A 10,904-nucleotide genomic window follows, 5' to 3' on the forward strand; every position below is an offset into this window, starting at 1 on the left:
CCTGTCTTGGTCTCCATTCCAGAATTTTCTTTGTTCACCTTCCATCTCTGACTCTGACAACAGTCTATTTCAGCGTTTCAATCCGTTCAATTACGTACGCAACTCCCTGTTCTTTCGCTAATTGTATTATTTGGAATTCTGTCTCTGAGGGATAAATTCAACACTTCTCTCTCCATCGCTCTCTGCGCTACTTGTTTTTACCTTCATGAAGATCAGTGTTTCTGCTCCATCCATGTTAGTACTAGGAGCACAGACTAATTAAAAACCTTCCTCTTTAGACACATGGAAATATCTGATTTAAAGACATTCTTCAGTTTTCCGTAAGCTGCCCATGTCAATCCTATTCTTATGTTTAATTCTGCGGTCAAGTTGTCTCATTCAAATTTAATCTCGTGCCCAAATATTTATAAGCATATACTTGCGTGCCATCATTTAAATTGTTTTTGCCAATACAAGGTTAGGCATGTATTGCTAACCCGTGCACAAGGTCTCTGAACGTCCTGAAGAAGATGGAAGATGGATACTCGGTCAACAATGAAGACTATGTCATCTCCAAACGTCAAGTTCTTCAGATACTCCGCATTTATTTTGATTTCAATATTTCCCCAACTGTTGTTCTTCATGGCGCTCTGCAGAGATAGTGTCTCCTTGTCTAACACCTTTGTCCAAGGTGAATTTAGTAGTGTGGCCATAATACATTCTCACTACAGCTGTTGCATTATTATACATTATCTGAAGTAGGGTGGCGTATGTGTTCTAGAACTTTCTATATCAGGGACACTTGTATTGTGGTCATTCATTCCAAAGCCACATCTCAATCCGACTTGCTCCAAATTTCTTCCTTTTTATGCAATATTGTCATAACGGCATTCATTATTCCATCATAGAGAGTTTTTAGGGCTTTCATGTCCTGTCACCTTCTTGTTTCATCATTTTACTTACAATGCCGTCTTCTCCATGTGCATTGTTGTTTTTCGTCCTTTTTATTATGGCTGACTTACTTTCCTCTTCAGATTCTGGAAGATTCTTGATTCTGTATTACTGGGATTTGTACTTCTTGATTGGAATCATCCCAACTAAATAGTGCTTTGTAGTATTTTTCGATGATTTTCAGAATCTCTTGTTGTTTGTAAATAATAGGATGTTTTTGCTTATTTTTCAGCTTATAAATGTTCCTCGTTTCTATGTCATCCCCTAAGTTAAATGGAGCGTTGTATTAGTATTTCGTCATCTTCTTTATCGTCGTTCTCTCATCAATGAGAATCGTGAACACTGACTTCTTTTGAGGTTATTTCTCTCAATTGACTTCGATCAGAATCGGACGATGTGTGCATATATGTTCGCCAGGCAGGTACAGGAGAGTTGATTGCGGATGTTCAGCTCTCTTGATGGATTGATCACGGAATTCGTAGCATGCGTCTCCAGCACCATATCTCGTAGGCATCAATTTTTTTCTGTCTGCTTCTTTAATTGTCTACGATTCAGCTCCATATCGGAAGTTGGAACAAATCAACGATTGATCTAGTTCCACTTTAGTAAATTTTTTCTTTAAGTAAATTCTTTTCAAATCCTAGTCGACTCATTGCACTTTTAGCTACTTATTCACCTTTGGATGCCACTTTTACTTGAACCCGTGTTACTAATATATGAGCCCAGGCACATGGTATATGGTCAACGAATTGAAATCTTTGTAGAGCTTCTGTCAATTGCAGATTGTTAGAACGCTCAACTATCATGATTTTGGTTTTCTACGCGTTTATTAAAAGGTTCCAGTTGTTGCTTTCTGTCTCAATTTAGGAGATCCAACATTTCCTCTTCTGATGCAGCTATTAGTGTTGTATCGTCTGGATATCTCAGATTTGCAATATTTTTACAAGCAATTGAGAATCCACCATACCAATCATCCAATGCCTTCCTCATTATGTATTCTCCATAGAAGTGAAAAAGATGTGGAGAGAGGATGCATCCTTGACAAACGCTCCTGCAGGTTTTGAATGAAAGCGAGTGCTGGTTCTCTATTATGACCTTGGCCATACAGTTGTCGTAAAGGTTTCTTATGAGTGCAATTAGATGTTCAGGCACTCCCATTTCTCTACAGCACCCTCCTATAACACAGTCAAAGGTCTTTTGGTAGTCCAAAAAGCAGAGGACCATTGGGATATTGAATTCCCTGCATTTCTATGAGTTGTCGCAGATGAAGCATCTGTTAGCCCTACAAAAACCTTGTCTGTTTCTGGGGAAACTGTCGATCCAGATAAGTCCCTAAACGTTGCTTTATAACACGAAGTAAAATTTTACTCGGGTGTGATATCAAATACATGGTACGGTATTGCTACACATTGTATTTTTTTCTTTAGTATTTAGTAAGGTTTAAAAAAATTAGTTTTCCTCAAATATCCAAATATGGTTCGAATTCCCCAGAGGTAGGTAATTTTCCCCAGAATTGGCAACACTAATTCAGGATCCCTTTGAATAATTAACCAAAAAATGTCTGACTTGGAGTTAAAAAAAATTCTTGTCATACTATATTAGCATTAACCCAGATTTCTAGTAACTTTTATGTAAAGGAAAACACTCAATTTTTCTTAAAAAAACTTGAGTAAACGGTTTTTAAATTGACAAAACTTTTAAAATTATTGTTAACGAACGACGAAAATTTAGCGCGTTAAACCGACCAAGGCGATTGATAATGGTCGCGATGGGAATGCGATTTTTGAAACGATAAAAGCGGACCCATTTATTTTAATAATTATCACACCTCACTCGACCGCTTATTTTCTTTAAAATGTCCGATAAAAATTAAGTTTTTAATGGCCAAGTTATTTTATATTATAACGAACCCGCAGCTTCGTTTTTGAGCATCGAGAGAGCAACGATCGCTCCATTTTTAATTAACGCTATTCAAGCGGAGTTTTAATTTTTCTTAATTAGGCTATATTAGGGCTATCCGTAAATTAATTGATATTCGAAGTGGAATACCGTCAGAAAATCGTGACTCGTTAAGAAAAAAATATTCTTCGTTTTGCATGATTTACTGAAAGTTTTTAAAGAGATACAAAACCAGTTGGTGTGTGTTTTATTTCTTTCTGCTTCTTGGATAAAAAATAATTTAAGAAAATTACAGTACATAAATTTAAAGCTGTTAAATAATTGTCTGGAGCTGGAGAATTTTAAAATAGTAGATTATTGTAGTTTTCTCAATATTCTTGCCAGAAAATCAATACAGCAACTTTTAAAGAATTGATAAATCAGCAAAAGTTTTTTTTTCAAGTAACGCATTTTTCAAACTATTCTAACAATAGAGGAAGTTCGAGCGATGACACACAAGTTGAAAAACCGAATAAGTCCTGGCGTCGATAATATCAATAATGAACTCATCAAATATGGGGAAATGGAATTACAGGAAGAATTCACCAAACTGCTTAAAAAGATAATTAGATCCGGAACCATACCAGACGAATGGAGAATAAGTATATCTATTATAGCCTATACATAAAAAAGGAGAGAAAAGTAAGCCCAATAACTTTAGAAACATAACGCTACTCAGCTCGGTCCTTAAGCTATTTACTAAAATCTTCCCCAATAGGCTCATAGAAAAGGTACGAATATCTGAAGAACAACAAGGGTTTTGGTTCAATAAATCAACGGTGAATGTAATATTCATATTAAGCCAAATGAAAGAATTTACCAAGCTCCTCTTTGTCTTGTTCGACAGGGTCCGACTAGATATCGTCATTAAGATTCTAGATCAGAACAACATTGATTACCGGTATCAAAGAGCAGAAAAGCAGAAATAGAACAGAAGAATAAAAACCAACAATGGACTGTCTGAGGAAGTGCAAATCAATACGGGCAAACGACAAGAGTCTTAGTCCTACACAGTCAAAATCATTATGGACCAAATTATTGAAAATAATACAAAAGTGAATGTTGGGTATTTGACGAATGAAGACGACCTACAACGCCTGTTACACAAGACGAGAGAGACGAAAACAAAGTGAATGTTTATCTCTAAACAATTCATAAGAAAAACTGGCACTCGACAACAAGATAATCCAGCAGATGAGAAGATTCAACTAACCTTGTTGAAAAAGTACGAAGACAAGGCATAAAAGCAGCAAGAGTCAGAGAAAATAATGAAAACAAAAAGCAAGCTGAGGATTTACAAAACATGCGTAAGAGATATTTTACCGTACGCCACAGAAACCAGAGCTGAACATCAATATAAAAAAGAGTAATGAAAACGACTCAAAATGAAAATATAATAAGAACTTACAAGGGTGTTACCCTCAGGGATAGAATAAAAATCCAAGATATCAGAGAAGAACTAGAAATACAGGATGTGGTAAAAAGGCAAGTGGTGTTGGAGAGACCAAGTGGAAAAGATGCCAGATGAAAGATGGTCAAACAGAGCCGTAGGTAGGTCACCCAAGAGATGGCACAAAAGCTGGAGCTCAGCGTCACAGGAAGAGCTTTGAAGGAGGCTAAACGCAATGAAATAAACAGGACCAGGTCCTATTATAAGAAGAAGAAGACTTTCTAACTAAATACAACTAGTTTTCTTTCTGTCAAATGTGGGATATACATAATTCCTAATTGCCATACATTTACTAAACTGAAAATTACGGTTGTGTCAAAAACGTTCATTTGGAAAAATAACCTTACTGTGCTTCTGGACGCCCAATACAGTCTTATTTTGAAGAAATATTTTGAAAAGCGCATCTTTTAGAATGCTGAATATAACTTCAACTTCTTTGATCACGTGATGGTCAACTGTCGAGAACCAGACTGTATTTAATGTGGTTTACCACATACTAAACAAACCACACCGAATGCAATATAGGTATTCGTCTTTAAAAAAAAGAAGATTTTACATCCTAGACAGGTCATTCTTTTGTATGATACCAATAATGGCGCATATCCTGGATAGACCGAATAACCAACGAAGAGGTATTCAGGCGGATGACTGATAAAGAACTATTAACAACAATAAAAGAAAGAAAGCTGCAATATATCGATCACGCCATGAGAGGAGAGCGATATGAAATACTCCGCTTTGTTATTGAGGGAAGAATCGAGGGCAGGAGATCTGTAGACCGATGGCAGAATCCGTGGCTCAAGGTTCTGAGGAAATGGTTTGGTCGAACGTCTATTGAGATTCATTCATGGGTGCTGTTTCCCGCACCATTATAGCCAGTTGGAACCACCTTTGGAGGGAGCCGGCGTCATAAGAAGAAGAAGAAGAATAATGGATTAACAAAGCAATTAAGCATGACACAAAAATCTTAAGAATTTCTTTGAACTTGCTTAATAACTTTTTTATGTTAGTCAGTTGTGGGACACCATATTATAGATGCATACTCTTACAAAGCTATTATAGAAACTGACAAATCAACATTCTAGAAATATTTAGTGGCAAAACCCACGATCTGCTATGAACAATATTTTCATAATGGATTTTGAATCTACAATCAGCCTCAAAAGGGACTCTCAGATCACCACAATAGTCCCTATTCTTTTTGAAAGATTGTCCACAGAGTCTAGAGTCAAGACCTGGCTGAAAAGCAATGCTATCTGCTTCTGAATAGACGACTTAAAGATCTTGAAGTCATCTGAAAACAGGAGGCAGTGAGAGTTTTGCAATGTACCCTGATAAGTCAGTAATAAAACACAGCACAAAAATTGAGCTATAAACCCCAGAATTTGCATAATATTTTTCACAGCCGCACAGAGTTGGAGTTCTTCTTGACAGATATGTACCCAAGAAGGTAACAACAATCTTGAAAAACCCAATTGTAGTAGGTCGTGATTTACTCTGTCAAAAGCCTTTACAACATCTGTGAAAATGACATCTAGCCTCTTCTTATTTTCTATGACGTCAAAGCAAAAGTCACTCCCATTTAAGTTATTGAAGATTGTCGTTTTTCCTGTAAACAAGGACAGCTTTAACAAATCGCAGTGCAATTTTAAAGAATACAATGTAAAACACATGGCCATTGCTAAGAACTGCTTGTGAAAAAAATTGCCTCAATTTACAAATTCCGCTCTACAGGAAATAAATTTGGAGTTCAAGGTGGCCACGACGCGTGAGCTTTGAAATTGAATTTTCGCATTTCGGTACCTGTCCCAAGCGGTTCTTCGCTTCTTTTATTTTTTTTTGGGTACGGAGGGGTCCCGATACATAATAAAAGCCCGGATTTATTGCAAATTGCCCGGTCGACTCGCGGTATTCGCGTTGTTTGCCGAAGATCTCGCGACTCCGTGTAATTTACAACCCGTTTAGTCGCTTGATTTACGGCCCGATCTTTTGTTGGCCAAATATTAAATGTAATTACTCGCCAGGGATTTTTCCGTTCCCGGTTCCATAATTGGAAGGAATTGTTCATAAATAATGACTTTCCCGAGGGAACTAACAAGTTTGGACAAGTACAGATTCCCGGACGAGTAATGAGCTGCATGCGACTGCTTCCAGCACGTCCATTCGGAAGCTAAACCGTTGGCGAACAATAACTAAACGAAACATGCCGGGTTTCGTGGAGATTAAGCGAATCCCACGACCGCGTTTTCCGTACTTTATGACCGACGAAACAAATTAATGAACGCCGTTCGGTCTTATTGTTCCACGTCGATCGTTATAAGCGATCGTGCGGGGGTGCTAGACCAAGAAAACGAGAGTTTTTGCTCACGAATCCTTCAATCTTCGGGTCTCGACCACAACGTCCAGTTTTTTTGCTGGAAAAAAGTTGCTGACCAGCCTACGAACCATGATAGAACCGTTCTAATAAAATTTAATGGTACCTTAAAATGTCTAAACTTGTTCTTTGTTCAAAATTTTAAGTATTCTGCTTTGACCATCACCAAAGAAGTTTGTTTTCAACCATTGACATTTCAAAAAACATAAACAAACAAGGTTTTTAATTTTTATCTTTAAATTTGTCAAGTGGTGTGGTTTGGTTCTTTGTTATTTGTTTTTCGCAGTTTGCCCAGTCCAGAAATTAATTTAAAAAGTTGCTAGATTTCACTAAAATTCACCAGTTTTAATCTACTACTTTCTAATTCTTTAAGTCTCCACTTAAAATGCTATTATTACGTCTACTCAACATGCTGCTCATCGAGTTCTAAAACATTTAATGTGAAATTTAACAGATTATACTAGTTATATGAAAATTTTGTCTTTTTATAACTTTATGGAGAAAAATGTTTGATAGTTTTCAAGTTGATGATAGATTGAAAGATGCTGACAGTAAACAGATACACCAATGTCCAATTTCTATTCATAGACCTATAAACAAGCAATTAATTAGATTTACATCTATATTTACTACAACAGTGCTTTTAAGCAGATTTGTATTTTTTTAGCTTTATGGAGTGGTATTTGACAGTTACCACCAATGTGACATGATGTCCAAAATGGACGAGTCACCTGTCAAAATTTTACTTCTGAAGCTATAAAGAACCTACAACCTAGTTTAACAGTAATTTAAACGCTTTTCAACTGATTGTTTTAGTTTAATAGCTCTATGGATCCGATTTTGCCAGTTGGCACATTTGTTACAGATCAAATTCGGTCCCAAACACACATGTGCATGCCAGAACTGTCCCAATTGTATTCATAAACCCATTAAAAAGCGTTAAATAGGATGTGTACTGCCTTTAAGCAATGTCTTAGAGTTTGATAACTTCATGGAGTTGTTTTTGACAGTTACCGACATTTTGATAGATCGAAATATATCCACAAAAGACAGTTACACGTCACAACCGCCAAAAAAACACTCATGCAACTATAAATTTATAAATAAAAATATAACTATGACTTAGACTAACTGCTTTTAAACAAGTTTTGTAGTTGTATAGCTTCATGAAGTGGTATTTGGCAGTTTCCAAGTCTATGTTTTTTATTCTTTTTCAATTCTCCTTTTTTTTTTTGATCTAGCATATTCTAGAAGAACGCAATTTTTGCTCCAAAATTATATCTTTTAATTTTGACGTTTTCCTTGCTTCTTTTTCTTTCTTGTATTGGAGCGTTTTCAGCTTATTTGTTCTCTCAGTTTTTCTTTTTTTTTAATCTCGTGGAAATATAATTCTAGGAGTAAAAGTTATATTTTCTAATTTTGACCCTTTTCTTCTTCTCTCATTTCAATTTTCGTCTTTTAGTTTGGTAGAATAAATAATTTTAGCACGTTTCCTTCTTTTCTTCTCTTTTTTCAATTCTTCTTTTTTACTCTTGAAGAATGCAATTTTTGCTCCAAAAGTATATCCTTTAATGTTGACGCTTTCCTTGCTTCTTTTTCTTTCTCGTATTGGAGCATTTTTAGCTTTTTTTGTTCTCTCAGTTTTTCTTTTTTTTTTAATCTCGTGGAAATATTATTCTTGGAGTAAAAGTTATATTTTCTAATTTTCGGTTTTTTTCTACTTCTTTTCTTCTCTCATTTCAATTTTCCTTCTTTTAGTTTGGTACAATAAATAGTTTTAGCACGTTTCCTTCTTTTCTTCTCTTTTTCAATTCGTCTTTTTTACACTTTAAGAAGGCAATTTTTGGCCCAAAAATTATATCAATCTCATTTCAATTCATTTTCTTTCAATCTGGTAGAATCCAATTTTTGACGCAAAACTTATTTATGTTTTCTAATTTTGGCACTTTTCTTCTTCGTTTTTCCTCTCTTTTCAATTTTTCTTCTGCTAGTCTGATAGAATACTGTATCGTTTGATTATGGCTGTTTTCTGCTTTTTTTCTCTCATTTTAAAGGTTTTTATTTCAATCTGATAGAATGTATTTTTTGACCCAAAGTTTACATTCTCTAATTTTAGCACTATCGTTCTTCTTTTATCCTCTCTTTTCAATTCTTCTTCCTTTAGTTTGTAGAATACAATTTTTGACGAAATTTTTTTTCTTCTCTCCTTACTATTCTTGTTCTTCTAATCTGGTCAAAATACTATTATGAGAATTTGTATATCATTATTTATGGTTTTACTTCATAGTTCCCTGCTTGGTTCTGATAATGCGGTTTTTCCGTTCTTTATGATCAGTTCTGCTAAATTTTTGTCTTCAGGTGATATATTGTTGTTTCTTTATGTTTAGTAACCTTTAACTTCTTTATAGTTAAGCTTTATCTGCTTGCTTGGTGCTTGAGATAATTTGGTGTATTTACTGCCTAGTAGCCTACATTTTATCACTTCGATCAATGACCTGTTTATTCATTGGTCACTCTCTGAGGATTATCCTGTACATGACACTCTAGCTTTTCTATCTAACTATACCTTCTCAAGCTTACATTTTCTCTTAAGCCATTCCTTTCCTCTTAAGCTCATTCATTGTCTCCATAAGATATATTCTGGTGATGCACACACACACTTACTCGTATATTGACTAGAAGATATTGAATGCTTCTTCTTCCAACAAAAAAAATGAAAATGCAGGTTTTGTTCAATGGCTTTTTTTTAATTGGTGATCGTAAAACGCTTGTTAAAAGTTAAAAGACATGAAATAGCTGGATAATGATGGTATCAGAAGCATCGAGATTTAAATACGTGGAAGATTAATGTATATAATATTTTGGCTGTCAGACGGGCGAAAAAGGCAGAAACAAATTTTGATTCAATGGATGTTGGAGAAGAATTGCAGCTTGGTAACCGACCAATTCCATGGTCGTAACTACATTAGCGAGGCGAAAATCAACAGCTGCTTGGGTCGTTGTAAAAAAGAGCCCGCAGCCAACAGAATCCTCCTTTCCGACTGTCATCGGTGCAAATAGGCTGTCAAAAATCGATTGGTACATTTGTCTTGGCCCTTGTACATCTACATAAATCGGAATTAACTTTTCGCGAAGCGATAATTGCTTCGGCGGTCTTTTGCTCGTTTTTTCCGCTCCCACAGCGAGAATCGCACGCACGTTAACAACGCTTAATGGTAAAATTTATTTTCGGATCTTTGATTTATTAACGCGGACGCTTCGCGTTGTTAATTTACCCACGAAAACGTCAACGTCATTTCAGTTTGACGCATTGTTTAATTAGTTTTTTTCTCTATCCACGTCGCGCATTATCAATCGTTAGATCGTCTGTACCGTGCGGTTCTCACTCTCGCACACCTATTCCCAAGCCAGTTGATAAATCGTACTTCTTACCGGAATCCTCACCGAAAACAATTAAACAGCAACCACGAACCACGAACAACAAACGCGAAAGGTACTTTATTCGCGCAATTATAAACTTTACCGCCACCATGTTTATAGACAATGTTTTACTTTGTTTAGATGTCTAAATAAACCAGGCAGCAAATAAGTGTCCGCCCATCAGGGCTCCCAGGGAGCACACGTTATGCCAATATGCTTCTTCTATTGTTGTGTGGGCGATTTTATGCGAGAGTTTTCGCTCTGACACATCGTACATACCCCACTTGGCATTATATTGTAATTTTTACAGTTGAGACCGAAAGAAACGTTTAGTGACTCAGGCCAGTCCCTTTCACCCAATAACGCTTTCTACGGACATTGTATATCAATGATTAGAAGAGCAATACTGGGAAAATTCTGTAGATAGTATTTTCGTTAAGGTCTGAGATACTACAAGGTGGCGCATATAAAATTTATCGCCTTATTTCTTGTTAAGAATAACAGTTTTTCAACAGTAGACCATTGACTGTAAACGTTTTGCCAGTACGACCGTAGTGTTTGAAAAAAATGAAAAGAGGACTCAAAATGCATTAATTTGGCCTTTTCTCAAGCATTCTTTGAGACACTCTGAAAACATTTGGTGACTGATCTCTAGGCGGTTAACAGGAATGGATAGGCGACTTCAAGAGGAACATTTTGGCTTTTTTCCCGGCTCAGTTATGTTAGTTACATAACTGTTAGTTATGGCGTTATGGCGTTGCAAATATCAACACTCACTTTTTGAAACACTCT

The 10,904-nt window shown here is 36.0% G+C and overlaps 1 long non-coding RNA gene across 1 annotated transcript; it reads left to right on the forward strand.

The window, feature by feature from the left end:
- Positions 1–2,314: 2,314 nt before the first annotated feature.
- On the forward strand, positions 2,315–4,418 carry LOC145730368 (uncharacterized). Its single transcript, XR_014178605.1, has 3 exons — positions 2,315–3,510; positions 3,587–3,653; positions 3,741–4,418. It is a non-coding gene; the product is annotated as an uncharacterized LOC145730368 (long non-coding RNA).
- Positions 4,419–10,904: the final 6,486 nt, after the last annotated feature.

The sequence above is a fragment of the Ips typographus genome, linkage group LG1, assembly GCF_016097725.1.
Source record: "Ips typographus isolate SLU linkage group LG1, UJ_Ityp_2.0, whole genome shotgun sequence".
NCBI classification, from domain to species: domain Eukaryota; kingdom Metazoa; phylum Arthropoda; class Insecta; order Coleoptera; family Curculionidae; genus Ips; species Ips typographus.